The sequence below is a fragment of the Bos mutus genome, chromosome 10 (genome assembly GCF_027580195.1).
Source record: "Bos mutus isolate GX-2022 chromosome 10, NWIPB_WYAK_1.1, whole genome shotgun sequence".
NCBI classification, from domain to species: domain Eukaryota; kingdom Metazoa; phylum Chordata; class Mammalia; order Artiodactyla; family Bovidae; genus Bos; species Bos mutus.
This window is the reverse complement of record NC_091626.1, coordinates 15244267-15259787: the sequence shown is the minus strand read 5'-3', so window position 1 is coordinate 15259787 and position 15521 is coordinate 15244267. Positions and strand designations below refer to the sequence as shown.

The window sequence follows — 15521 nt, the reverse complement described above, 5'->3', positions numbered from 1 at the left end:
GCAGTCCTCTCATCGCAGTGGCTTCTCCTGTTGAGGAGCATGCGCTCCAGGGTGCACGGTCTTCAGTAGTTGTGCCACAGGGGCTCAGTAGTTGTGGCTCACGGACTCTAGAGCATCGGGGTCAGTAGCTGTGGTGCACAAGTTTTGTTAGCCAGCAGCATGTCGGATCTTCACTGACCAGGGATCGAACCTGTGTCCCCTGCACTGCAACGTGGATTCTTAACCACTGGATCACCAGGGAAACCCTGAGTTTTTATTTTTAACAATAAGGCAATAAATAAGCAATAATATTCAGAAGAATTCTGATAAAAATAATGAGGGACCAACATTCCTTTCACTTATTTTAGTATAGTAATTTAAAAGGTGGTACTGAAATCAATGGAAAATAATAGAAGATTCAGGAGATCTAAATAAAAAATGTGGTAATAATATAGTTTATAATTATAAATATAAATATATAAATAATTATAGATTATAGTTCTAATCAGTGGGGAAAAGATGAATTATTTAACAAATGGTATTGCAACATTTGGGTAGCCATGCAGCTTACACAAGGACAAATGACAAATGGATCAAAATGTATGTATAAAAGTGGAAGAAACAATCAAAGTACTAGAATAAATAACGATGAAAAAATTTCAGTGTAAGAGTGAGGAATCCTTTTCTAAAACACAAATCCAGAAGCCATGCAAAAAGTAGGGGGGATATATATACATGTACATACATATATGCATATATGATAAATCTGACTACACACACACTCAAAATACCATGAGAAAAATAAACATGCAAGTACCAGAAATACTCAAAGTACAACCCAAAGGAACATATAAAGCACCGGTAGACAAATAACTCAGTAGAAAAATGGATAAAGGATTGGAACAGACAGTTCACAGATAAATAAAAATGCATTCATCTTAGGCATATGAATCTATGCATAACTTCACTCTTATTAAAGAAAAACAAATTAAAATCCCACTGAGATCTCACTTTTAATCTAGTAGGCTGGCAAAAATAAAAAAGATGGATAATACACTGGGATGGTAAAGATTCAAAAAACCCAGTTCTTTCACACAGTCTGTGAGGGACTGAAAACTGGTATGACATTTATGGTGGATAATTTGGCAGTATCTATAAAAATCCTGACTATTCGTACCTTTTGACTTAGGATTTTTCTCTTCTCAGAATTGATCCCTATACATATTTTCACACATGGAAATTATACTGTACCAGGTCATTCTATACAACATAGTAACATCAAAAAATCAGAAACCATCTAAATATCCATCAATAGGTGACTGGTTAAATAAAATGTGATACATACATACAGTGGAAAAATCACGTAACTGTCAAAAATAGTAACAAAGCTTTTAATGTACTACTATGAAAACAAACCTCCCCGAGATAAATTAAGTGAAAAATGTGTAAGACTATGTACATGGTATTCTACCAGGAGGCTGCCAGGGATAGAAAATAGATACTTGTTGAGACACAGATATATGTATGCATATAAAATCTCAGATAGTCACAAGGATCTGACAGTAACAGTTGCCTCTGGAGAGAAAGATGGACTAGGGGGTGGAAGGGAAGCGTTTTCACTGTATATAACCATTTATTGCTGTTTAATTCCAGGCTACGTCATTATATCACTTATTCATAAACATTTGTTGTCATCATTGTTTAGTCGCTAAGTCATGTTCGACTCTTTTGCAACCCTACGGACTGTAGCCCCTCCAGGGTCCTCTGTTCATGCGATTTCTCCAGGCAAGAGTACTGGAGTAGTTGCCACTACCTAGTCCAGGGGATCTTCTCTCCCAGGGATTGAATCCACATCTCCTGCATTGGCAGGAAGATTCTTTACCCCAGAGCCACCTGGGAAGCCCTCATAAACATTTAAATATATGAAAATAAACATAAATCAAAGAGAACACAGGAGGGCAATGAACAGAGCAGAGCCTACCAAATTCAACGGGTAGCCCCTACATAAGGCTGAGACTGAGTCAGCGAGGGAGGACAGTGAGGTTTGGGTGCATATCAGAGAGGGTCCCCTGCCAGGCTCAGGTTGGAGGGGGCTCTCCTAGACAGTGACTGAGTGTTCTTGATCTGCCACCAGACCCCAGGGCTGGAGAAGCCACCACTCATTGTCTGTGCCCCACCAAGCAGGACACTGTGGGCCTGGGTAGGAGTGACAGACAGGCTCTCGGGCAGGGCTGCTGACACCTGAAGGGGGCGCTCCCCCTCCAGCGGCTCTGGGTTTCTGTAGTATATCCCCCCTCCCCAAAGAGGACTGCGCACCCAAGGACTGCACCTTACCAGCAGGACCTTACCAGCCTCTGACTGGTGTCACTTGATTCCTCCTTCTTGGCAAAGGTCACCCCACAAGATGACCCGCTTCTTCGGTGTGGTGAGAGCATTTACGACCTAGTCTTTTTTCTTTTTTAATTTTTATTGGAATATAGTTGCTTTACAATGTTGTGGTAGTTTCTGCTGTACAGCAAAGTGAATCAGCTACGTGCGTGTGTGCGTGCTAAGTCACTTCAGTCGTGTCCGACTCTGTGCGACCCTATGGACTGTGGCCCACCAGGCTCCTCTGTCCATGGGATTCTCCAGGAAGGAATACTGCAGTGGGCTGCCATGCCCTCCTCCAGGGGATTTTCCCAACCTAGGGATCAAATCCACATCTCTTATGTCCCCTGCATGGGCAGGTGGGCCCTTTACCACTAGTGCCAACTCTTTTTTTTACTTTCCTTCCCATTTAGGTCATCACTGAGCACTGAGTCGTAGAAGGCAATGGCACCCAACTCCAGTACTCTTGCCTGGAAAATCCCATGGACGGAGGAGCCTGGTAGGCTTCAGTCCATGGGGTCGCTAAGAGTCTGACACGACTGAGCGACTTCACTTTCACTTTTCACTTTCATGCATTGGAGAAGGAAATGGCAACCCACTCCAGTGTTCTTGCCTGGAGAATCCCAGGGACGGGAGCCTCGTGGGCTGCCATCTATGGGGTCGCACAGAGTTGGACACGACTGAAGCGACTTAGCAGCAGCAGAGCACTGAGTAGAGTTCTCTGGCTATACAGTAGGTTCTCATTAGTAACCTTTTTTATACACAGTATCAAGAGTGTATATATGTCAATCCCAATCTCCCAATTCATCCCAACCCACCTTCCCCCTTTGGTAAGATCTAGTCTTTTAGCCTCCTTCCAACTGCACCCCTGCAGTGGTCTCCAAGGGGCTGACACTTGCGGGGTGGGGTGGGGGGTGGGTCTGGCTCACCGAATCACGCAGCAGACTCCCCATCATCCAGCCTCAAAGGCTCGCTTAGTTTTACCCCATACAGGGTACACAGAAAAATCTGACTGCCTCCTGGAATAGCCCTGGCCTAAACCACCCACCAGGGGAGCCGCTGCAGAGGGGGTTGCCCAGCATCACAAGCATCTGTAGACACTGCTGATGGACCTCTGTCCTCAGATTTCACCTACCTCACTGGGCCCTAAATCCTTTTACTGTCAAATTTCAGAGACACAGAATTAGATTAGTGATAATATTCAGTTCCTATCACACCGATACCATGACATCCATGTGTTCTCCAGGGGACTCCCAGGAGGTGAGGGATGAGTGGCGTCCCCATGCCCTGGAGCAGTGACAACTGTGCCCCTGACGGTTTCGCGTGGCAATGCACTGAAGTTTACAGACACTGGGCTACACGGATCTACAGACTATACTATCTCCTTTTAGCTTAAGTAACCTGCCCCACATGTGGTAAAACTGGGCCTACAAAAGGACCTTGGATCAAAGATAACACTAACAAAGCAAGCACAACTCAACAACAACAAAGGGGCAAACCTGACATATCTCCTGTGAATTTACAAGGTTTGAATCAGCAACCATCCAACAATCAGGTCTGACAGTCAGCCAAAAAGGCTTGAATTCATCAAATGTATCTAATTTATACTATTAGAGGTATATTAATTTACACACATTATTATTAACTATCAACATCACCTCAAGTACACAAATGTAAAGCAAGACATTTCAATAGCTGTGTGCATGTTGGTTTAGGGGGAAAAAGGCATCAGAAAATTTCCTTTTAAAAAAAAAAATCTCAAAATAATCTTTCATGTTAATAGTAAAATATAAATTATTCAATCTTGATTACGTTTGACTTAAGAGTATATGATATATTGTATATAGATTGTTGCTCCAAGTTGCTAAACATTTCCTGATTTTATTTCCAAAAAGACTTCCTAGTTAAAAAAGAAAAACTTTAGAAATAGTAAATGAGAATTAATGCCAGGGTGTTCTGAGAATCTTGCATCTGATTCATGAAACAAAAGAAAGGCTGTGTTCAACTCTCAAAATTTGGTGCCAATATTGCATATTCAACAATCTACTTAGAACATTCATTTAGCACATAATCTATAATTAAGTGTATAGTTTTTTAATCATTGTTCAATGCCAGGCCATGAGCAGAAAATTAAAATAGTGAGAATTATATTGTTGTTCTGAAGAGAAGAAATTATCTTAATTATTTTTAAATTACCCCTTCACAAAATAGAAACAGAAATTCATTCTGTTGTATTTTTTAGGATCCAAACCCAGAAAACAAACTTATATGATAGGTGAATTATGTACTTAGAAACAGCTTAAATCTCAGAATCATTAAATTTAAATCATTAAATCTCATAAGTCATATAAATACTTTTAATACCTGGCTTCAGAAAAGTATTTTGTTGTTCATTGAGCTGATCAGTCCACAGTTTGATATGACCAGATATCACCTCCTCCTCCAGCCTGCCAGGGTAGGAATGATGACTCTCTTCTTGCATGCTCATGACACTTCATACATAAATATAATCTGGCACTGCCCACAGACAGCCATCATCATGGCTCATTTTGCTTTGCAACTGACTAGATGTAATTCTTCTAAGGCTGAATCCACTTTTCATTTTTTCCCTACATCTCCCAGAGTGACTGATGTACAGTAGACATCAGTGAGTATATGTAAAATTAATGTATCTTACTGAACTATCTGTACCATTTCTGAGGGTATATATTCTGTACTTGGGTATGATGGTCCAACCTATCTACCAAGTGATCTGCAAGACTAAGTCTTCAAGTGGGGCTCAGAATAAGAGCAAATTCTTTAGTGGGTACAGGCTGTCACTCAGGCTTATGACACAACAGATTCAGTGGTACTCAAAGCTTTATTTTTATTTGTTTTTGGCTGTGCTAGGTCTTCATTGCTGCATGCAAGCTTTCTCTCATTGCAGTGAGCAGAGGCTACTCTCTAGCTGGGAGCACAGGCTGCTTGTGGTGGCTTATCTTGTTGCAGAGCATAGATCCCGTAGTTGTGGTGCATGGGCTTAGCTGCCCCACAGCACACAGGATTTTCCCGGACCAGGGATTGAACCCATGTCCCCTGCATTGGCAGGTGGTTACTTAACCACTGGACCACCAGAGAAGTCCTCAAAGTTGTGTGGAATAGGAAATTCCAGTAAGAATCACAGCATAGTCCCACAGAGTTTTGAAGCAAAGCTGTGCCTTTCTGAGTTGATAACTATTCTTCCCCTGAGCAGACCCTGACATGCCTCAAGGACTTCACAGAGTTTAAACACTCGACTGTGTGTTTGGTTTCCCAAAAAGTCAACTCTGAGATGGAGAATGTCTGAGATGGAGATCTGAGACAGGAGGCATATTGGGGACTGCACTTGGGTACAGCAACTGTAAGAGACTAAAAGAGTCAGGATTGGGCAAGAGGAGAAGTTGAATGGTGATGCAGTTTCAACAGAAGCCTCAACTGATCACACAGGGAGTTCTGGAGTAGAGCTGTCTCTATAGAGTTGTCTTGCCTTAAAGAGAAAAGGGAGCCAGATACTGCTACAATGACCAGGTACTGGATGTGGGCTTCCCCCAGAGAGGGGGGCAGAACTTTGAGCAAGTCTGCTTCCACAGGCTCTGGGAGATTTCCAAAGGGGGATCGACTATGATCATGTTCTTGCAGAAAGTGTTATTTCAGGAAGACAAGGGCTGTCTCAGTCCTGGATTGGGGCAGGGTGCCACAGCATCTACTATACCATGGACTCTGAGTGACGATGTGGCTTGAGCCTCCTATCATGAATTGAGTGCTCTCAAACCCGCTAAGCCATAAGGGTTGGTGCGAACAGAAACAATTTCTTTTCATTGGAAGTGCTGTCTGTGAGATTAGGTTCAAGTACATCTGGAAGAAACAAGCAAGTTACATCTATCACCATTTGCTACAGTGCGGCTCCTCCTGCAATTCACACCGCCGTATGAGGACCTTCTATTGCCCAGCTGATGGACAAAGTCGGACACGACTTAGTGACTAAACAGCAACAGCAGCAACAAGTCAGAGTTAGCCCCTACGAGGCTGAAGTGCTGCCCTGAAGGCTCTGGGAACTAACGTGTAAAACTGGGAGGGGCCACTTCACTGTTATACCCGATAAATCACTGGGCAAGCTCTTGTTCCCCATCCCCAAACCTTGGGTTCTACTACTTTTGTGAACTAGGTCCTCAGGAAAAGTGTTATTTCTTCAGGAGATAAAAGAATGGTCCCATTAAACTTGAAGCGGAGTAGGGGCTACTGACCATTCAGGATTCCTCAGGTCAAACTGAGAAAGCAGGTCAGGGGTTATTGGTGTTAATTATCATGGGAAAATTAAGTTGCTGCTACACATCTGGTGCAGGAATGACCATATTTGGGACTTAGGATAGTCATTAGGCAGCCATTTAGAATCTGGAAATAGCTAAAGAACAGTAATTGCATGTCCAATATTAAAGTTCAATTAAAGATGAAAGTAACCCAATAAAACCATAGAAACATATTTCTCAGCTTTCTTATCACCTTTGTAACCAATTCTCTGTGTTACACTTCTTCTAAGTTTTCATGTGGCTTCCACTGCTTAGACCATTTAGGTATGAAGATGTTTTTCATCAAGTAAATAATCCCGAATAACCAATGGACTGACTAACAGCCAAGGTAACATGGAATGGTGATGGAATCTCAATGAAAAATTTTACTTTTTCAGTGAGAAAATATCAGTGATGACCTTTGTGATCAGTTAGAGAAATAAGAACTGAAGGGTCTGTACATATTTTTATGGACCTATTATCTATTGATCATTTTTTCCCCTTTTCCTCCCCCCCTCATATTTTATGTGAAAAATGTTGTTGATGCTTAATTTCACAATGAATTCACTAGGCCATGAGAAGCCACATCCAAACTAGATGGGGAGTGCTGAAATTTACCTGGAGATCTTGGTTCCAAGATTAACATGATGACTGATGGAATTTGCAGCTCCTCTTGTCAGAGGGAAGATGGAGAAGGCTTTTGTAGGAGAGAGGTGTTTCACATCTGATATTAAACATAGGTGGGAGCATAAGAATGAATGCTGGATAGTAAAAGGGGTGGACTACACTGGTCCTGAGTCTGTTTCCATCAGATCCACTCCATCCAGATTCTCTTCCTCTGCTCTGCTCTATATCTCAAGGCTGATCCCTGAAGACTCCATTTCCAGGTGCCTTGATGGGTCCGCAGTGGGAGGTTCTGGAGGTAGAAAATCCAGCCCTCTTCATGTCAGATGGCATCTCCAGAAGTAGGTGAATTTCCTCCCTGGTTTGAGCTCCCATAGGAAAGGTCTGCCATGATGGTAGCTTCTACCAGTGACCCTGGCCCTGGGCTCTGGTTACCACCTTTCCCTCTCTCCCACCTAACAGTAGTAGTGCCTTCTTGCTACTGGCAATCTTTGGGGTTTCTAATTTCCCCTATTTTATTTCTCAGCTTTCTTATCACCTTTGTAACCAATTCTCTGTTACATTTCTTCTAAGTTCTCATGTGGCTTCCATTGCTTTCTTTTTTTAAACTGAACTCTAATTGATTGTCTATTTCTTAATTAGACCCTGACAGGTTAACTGCCCATGAAGAAGAAACTGACTAAAGAATGATAATGATAATCACAATAGTTTATATTTATTAAGAACTTACTGGGATGACGCTGGGGTCCAGTGGCTAAGACTCCATGCTTCCAGTGGCCTGGGTTCGATCCCTGACCAGGGATCTAGATCCCACACGCTACAGTTAAAGATCCTCCATGCTCCAACTAAGAACCTGTACAGTCAAATTAATGAATTAATTTTTAAAAAAACAACTTACTAAGATCTAGGCCTTGTGCTAGATCTTATATGCATTAACTAATTTAATCTTCCCAATAACTCTAAAAGGTTACTCCCATTTTATTTCAAGAGGTGGCACAACTTGCCGGAGTTACACAGCCAGTGGCCCAAGTGAGTCTTGAACACGAGTCAGAGTGAATCAAATTCATACTCATCACAGTCATTCATCACCATAATGCATATTGTACAAACATTGAACAATATTTTGATAAACAGTATTTCCAAAATAATAAATTTTCCAAACAGTATTTTCAAAAAATACATATATACAAAAGTGTCGATGATATAATATTAAGTTTTTAAAAGTAAAATAGAAAACTCCATGTAGAGGATCGTAAGAGTTTTTTTTTTCAATTGAATATGTATGTATTTATCTCACAAATGGTACTGGATTTCTACATGGTAGAATTACAGGCCATTTTTATTTTCCTTCATATGCAACAATATTCTTTTCTGAATTTTTCCCTTTTAAAAAATGGATGTGTATGATCTTGTGTTAGTGAGGATTAGGTATGATACCTCCAAGATGTCATCAGATTCAGACTAATGCCTTCTTGTGGCTCCAACCACCTCAGTGTGCCACCTCAGAGGCTTCCCATTCCCATACCAGTAGCAGGAAAGAGGAAGGAAGCACCTAGCCCTTTAAAGAAGTTTTCCTGGAAATGTCATACCCTTGTTTCCATAGCATTGACCAGAAGTTAGTCACAGGGTCACCCGAGCTACAAGGAAGGCAATAAATATAGCCATTCAGCTGAGTGACAACATAGGTTCAGTTAGTTGAGAAAGGATGTGCAGCCAATTGATATTCTCTTGTATAGACCATTATAATCACTATAAAATAAAAATAAATTATGTTGCTTTAATTGCTCAATTCTACTACATATTTTCTAACTAGGTTCCATTTATATCCAAACATAGATGTTTAACCTTTCAGCCTATTACAGAGGGTATAGTACATGGGGAGTGATTTTTTGAAATAAACTTTTAATTTTGGAAAATTTTAGACTTACAGAAAATTGCAAATGTAGTACCGAGAACTCCTCATCTACCCAGTTTTGGTTTCTCCAAATACTGTCATCTTAAATTACCATGGTGCATTTGTCAGAACTAAAAAGGCAACATTGGTACATGGTACATTCAGTTCAGTTCAGTTTAGTCGCTCAGTCGTATCCAACTCTTTGCAACCCCATGAACCACAGCACGCCAGGCCTCCCTGTCCATCAACAAATCCCAGAGTCCACCCAAACCCATGTCCATCGAGTCGGTGATGCCATCCAACCATCTCATCCTCTGTCATCCCCTTCTCCTCCTGCCCTCAATCTTTCCCAGCAACAGGGTCTTTTCCAATGAGTCATTTCTTTGCATCAGGTGGTCAAAGTATTGGAGTTTCAGCTTCAACATCAGTCCTTCCAATGAACACCCAAGACTGATTTCCTTTAGGATGGACTGGCTGGATCTCCTTGCAGTCCAAGGGACTCTAAAGAGTCTTCTCCAACACCACAGTTCAAAAGCATCAAATCTTCAGCACTCAGCCTTCTTCACAGTCCAACTCTCACATCCATACATGACCACTGGAAAAACCATACCCTTGACTAGACGGACCTTTGCTGGCAAAGTAATGTCTCTGCTTGTTAATATGCTATCTAGGTTGGTCATAACTTTCCTTCCAAGGAGTAAGTGTCTTTTAATTTCATTGCTGCCATCACCATCTGCAGTGATTTTGAAGCCCAGAAAAATAAACTCAGCCACTGTTTCCCCATCTATTTCCCATGAAGTGATGGGACTGGATGCCATGATCTTAGTTTTCTGAATGTTGAGCTTTAAGCAAACTTTTTCACTCTCCTCTTTCACTTTCATCAAGAGGCCCTTTAGTTCCTCTTCCCTTTCTGCCATAAGCGTGGTGTCATCTGCATATCTGAGGTTATTGATATTTCTCCCTGCAATCTTGATTCCAGCTTGTGCTTCTTCCAGTCCAGTGTTTCTCATGGTACATTACCATTAACTAAACTCCAGATTTTATCAGATTTCACCAGGTTGTCCTTTTCATGTTCCAGGATCCAAATCAAGATCCCACATTACATTTACTTATCATTTTTTCAGTTTTCTCTGGTCTGGGGCAGTTTTTCAAGTCTTTCCTTTTAAAATTTGTGTTTCTAATGACCTCGACAGTTTTGAGGAGTACAGACCAGGTATTTGTAGACTGTCCCCTGGTCTGGGTTAGTCAGGTGTTTTCTCAAGGTTAGACTAAGGTTACAGGTTTGGGGGAAGTGTAGTGCAGAGGTGAAGTGCCTTTCTCATCACATCCCATCAGGGGTGCCTGCTATCTACAAGATAGCTCAAGGTACTCACTGACGATGTTAACCTTTGTCACTTGATAAAGGTGGTATTGGCAAGTTATCTAAACTGTAAAGTTATTGTTTTTTCCTTCCTATATGCTACTCTTTGGAAGTGAGTAACAGTCCAGGCCATACATGGAGTAGGAGGTGAAGGTATCTACAAAGATTATTTGGGATTCCTCTGTAAAGAAATGTTGCCTCTTCTCAGTGAGGGAGTAAAATGAATTGCTTTTGCTTCAAGACAGTTAACAAGTGATTAGGGTGTCTTTACAGGGATCGTGGTCAGTTCTGGGATATCCTGATGTATCCCTAGCTTCAAGGAGCAAACAGTCATGGTCTAAAGTGATAGGTGCTCTAAAAGGTATTTGTGCCATGGAGCCTGGATTGCCCAGGTGAGGGAAGGTTTATTCTCTGGGAGAGAGATGGTCAGGAAAAGCCTCCATGAGGAAATGACATACAAGGTTACGTACATTTATCTGGTTATTGTAGTAGTAGTAAAAGTTACACACTTTTAGTTATACATTACTAAAACAAGTAGTAAAAGTTACTCATGATCGTATTTCACAAAATAACTAACTGGAAGTTTTGTATATGAACATACACACACATATGCTGCCAAGTCACTTCAGTCGTGTCCGACTCTGTGCGACCCCACAGACTGCAGCCCACCAGGCTTCTCCATCCCTGGGATTCTCCAGGCAAGAACACTGGAGTGGGTTGCCATTTCCTTCTCCAATGCATGAAAGTGGAAAGTGAAAGTGAAGTCGCTCAGTCGTGTCTGACTCTTAACGACCCCATGGACTGCACCCTACCAGGCTCCTCCATCCATGGGATTTTCCAGGCAAGAGCACTGGAGTGGGGTGCCATTGCCTTCTCCCACACACATATACACATACAACAAATAGATATTGTAATATATTTACATTGTGGAAATTTTTTAAATGATAGTTATATGTAAAATTTAATGTATATAATCTTCTGGAAATTTTAAATACATACCTTTGCATACCTTATTTTTTAACCAAAATAAATGGATTCATACTGTGCACATTGCTCTATAACTCTCTTTTTAAAATATTATCATTAAATCATCATTATTACTATCATGAACATTATTATTTATTGAGACACGTACTTTTAGGGAAGCATCACTATTCTCATTTTATAGATAAAGAAACTGAGGACGACATTAAGTAAATTGTGACCCAGAGTCACTTTAACCCAGTCTTACAAGAGTCCAAATCCATGGACTTTATATCAATAAATGCTCATTTAGAATATTGGTTTAAAATTAATTGTCCAACATAGTAAAATTACAAATACACTGTATAGCACAGGGAATTCTATTAATACTCTGTAATGACTTATATGGGAATAGAATCTTTAAAAAGAGAGGATATATGTATTACTGATTCATTTTGCTGTACAGCAGAAACTAAAACAACATTGTAAATCAACTATACTCCAATAAAAATTAATTTTAAAAATAAATAAAATAAAATTACAAATACAACATTCAACTTATAATATCACTATCTTATTTCCGTGTAAATGTAGAAAATTTTAATAGTCTTTAATAAGGAGTTAGTATTAATTCTGGTCTGATTTACAAATTTCATTAAATGCTTTAATCATTTCAAATTGAATTTTGAATCCAATATAGTCTATTACCTTTTTAAGTATTTCAATATCTGATTTACAGGGAGACCTCTCTCAAGTATTTAAGAATATTTGTATATCCAATAAGTTAAATATGAATAAGAATCTAAACTGCCTTTCATTCTTCCCATATTATTTATAAAATAAGTGAGATTTAAACATTAAACCACAGACTTACACAAATTATTTAATTACACATTGTAAGTTAGGACTGCAAACCTATCATGTCAAATTTTTCTAAATATCACAAACACCCAAAATACCAAACAGAAACTAACCCATTAAAATATAAATATTATTGCTGCTTGTTTCATTTACTTGTTCATCTTTATAGTGAATTCTAAATAACCTTGACTCAAAACACACTTATCCAGTTCTACTGACTGGAGGAGTAGCCTGTATTAGATTAACTTTCTTGCCAATAACAATTATAAATCTTTGATAAGATATAAAAAACAACTGTATGAAGACACTAGAGACCAATACAAAGTACAACACAAAGAGAAATGGAAAGGATATTATCCTTGAAGAAGAGAAGCTTACTGGGTGAAAATGAAAGTCACTCAGTCACGTCTGACTCTTTGGGACCCCATGGACTGTAGCTTGCCAGGCTCCTCTGCCCTTGGAATTCTTCAGGCAAGAACATTGGAGTGGGTAGCCATTCCCTTCTCCAGAGGATGTTCCCGACCCAGGGATTGAACCCTGATCTTCTGCATTGCAGGTGATTCTTTGCCATATGAGCCACCATGAGACCTACATTTAATAAGCTTTCCCCTGGGAGCATTTCATAGTTTATTGCAGTGTGTGGGCAAATTGAGTTCAAGCAGAGATTAGCACCACCTTACCTGCCTACTGAGAAATCTGTATGCAGGTCAAGAAGCAACAGTTAGAACTGGACAAGGAACAACAGACTGGTTCCAAATAGGGAAAGGAGTACATCAATGTTGTATATTATCACCCTGCTTATTTAACTTAGATGTAGAGTACCTCACACGAAATGCCAGGCTGGATGAAGCACAAGCTGGAATCAAGACTGTAGGGAGAAATACCAATAACCTCAGATATGCAGATGACATCACCCTTATGGCAGAAAGCAAAGAGGAACTAAAGAGCCTCTTGATGAAAGTGAAAGAGGAGAGTGAAAAACTTGACTTAAAACTCAACATTTAAAAAACAAAGATCATGGCATACAGTCCCATCACTTCATGGCAAATAGATGGGGAAACAATGGAAACAGTGACAGACTTTCTTTTCTTGGGCTCCAAAATCACTGCAGATGGTGACTGCAGCCATGAAATTAAAAGACTTTTGCTCCTTGAAAGAAAAGCTATGACCAATCTAGACAACATATTAAAAAGCAGAGACATTACTTTGCCAACAAAGGTCTGTGTAATCAAAGCTATGGTTTTTCCAGTGGTCATGTATGGAATGTGAGAGTTGGACTATAAAGAAAGCTGAGCACCAAAGAATTGATGCTTTTGAACTGTGGTGTTGGAGAAAACTCTTGAGAGTCCCTTGGACTGCAAGGAGATCCAACCAGTACATTCTAAAGGAGATATTTAGAATCAGTCCTGAATATTCATTGGAAGGATTGGTGCTGAAGCTGAAGCTCCAATACTTTGGACACCTGATGCAAAGAAATGACTCATTGGAAAAGACCCTGATGGTGGGAAAGATTGAGGGCAAGAGGAGAAGAGGATGACAGAGGATGAGACGGTTGGATGGCATCACTGACTCGATGGACATGAATTTGAGCAAGCTCCGGGAGTTGTTGATGGGCAGGGAAGCCTGGTGTGCTGCAGTCCATGGGGTCACCAAGAGTGAGACACGACTGAGCAACTGAACTAAACTGACTGAGAGAGTAGCAGTTTTACTAGAATGATGAGACAGAAGTTGGAGTTTTAGAAATGATCCAGAAGCACTGGAAATCAGGGAGAAAGAAGTCGGTGGGGTAGGGGGTGGGGGGCTCAGAAAGGAAAAGTCACAAAAGAAGGCAATCCAATCATTGTTTTATGGCAGAAACCAACACAACATTGTAAAGCAATTTTCCTGATTAAAAAATCAATAAATAAAAGAAGTAAATCCAAAATTTCATAGATACCTCTTTAACCCTTGACTATTTCCTAAATAAATAAGCAGGGTGACAATATACAGCTTTGATGTACTCTTTTTCCTATTTGGAACCAGTCTGTTGTTCCATGTCCAGTTCTAACTGTTGCTTCCTGACCTGTATAGAGGTTTCTCAAGAGGCAGGTCAGGTGGTCTGCTATTCCCATCTCTTTCAGAATTTTCCACAGTTTATTGTGATCCACACAGTCAAAGGCTTTGGCATAGTCAGTAAAGCAGAAATAGATGTTTTTCTGGAACTCTCTTGCTTTTTTCATGATTCAGCGGATGTTGGCAATTTGATCTCTGGTTCCTCTGCCTTTTCTAAAACCAGCTTGAACATCTGGAAGTTCACGGTTCATGTACTGCTGAAGCCTGGCTTGGAGAATTTTGAGCATTACTTTACTAGCGTGTGAGATGAGTGCAATTGTGCGGTAGTTTGAGCATTCTTTGGCATTGCTTTTCTTTGGGATTGGAATGAAAACTGACATTTTCCAGTCCTGTGGCCACTGCTGAGTTTTCCAAATTTGCTGGCATATTGAGGGCAGCACTTTCACAGCATCATCTTTCAGGATTTGAAATAGCTCCACTGGAATTCCATCACCTCCACTAGCTTTGTAGTGATGCTTTCTAAGGCCCACTTGACTTCACATTCCAGGATGTCTGGCTCTAGGTCAGTGACCACACCATCGTGATTATCTGGGTCGTGAAGATCTTTTTTGTACAGTTCTTCTGTGTATTCTTGCCACCTCTTCTTAATATCTTCTGCTTCTGTTAGGTCCATACCATTTCTGTCCTTTATCAAGCCCATTTTTGCATGAAATGTTCCCTTGGTATCTCTCATTTTCTTGAAGAGATCTCTAGTCTTTCCCATTCTGTTGTTTTCCTCTATTTCTTTGCATTGATCACTGAGGAAGGCTTTCTTATCTCTCCTTGCTATTCTTTGAAACTCTGCATTCAGTTGCTTATATCTTTCCTTTTCTCCTTTGCTTTTTGCTTCTCTTCTTTTCACAGCTATTTGTAAGGCCTCCTCAGACTGCCATTTTGCTTTTTTGCATTTCTTTTCCTTGGGGATGGTCTTGATCCCTGTCTCCTGTACAATGTCACGAACCTCCATCCATAGTTCATCAGGCACTCTATCAGATCTAGTCCCCTAAATCTATTTCTCACTTCCACTGTATAATCATAAGGGATTTGATTTAGGTCATACCTCAATGGTCTAGGGGTT

General features: G+C 40.5%; 1 long non-coding RNA gene across 2 annotated transcripts in view; it reads right to left on the bottom strand.

Annotated features, from left to right (window-relative positions):
- The window catches only part of LOC138989370 (uncharacterized), an 86540-nt gene that overhangs the window by 12763 nt on the left and 58256 nt on the right, over positions 1-15521 (bottom strand). Inside the window, exon 2 of one of the 2 annotated variants that reach the window (XR_011465559.1) lies at positions 8005-8127. The exons of the other annotated variant lie outside the window; for it this stretch is intronic. This is a non-coding gene — a long non-coding RNA (uncharacterized lncRNA). The remainder of the gene's footprint in view (positions 1-8004; positions 8128-15521) is intronic. 2 annotated transcript variants of the gene reach the window in all.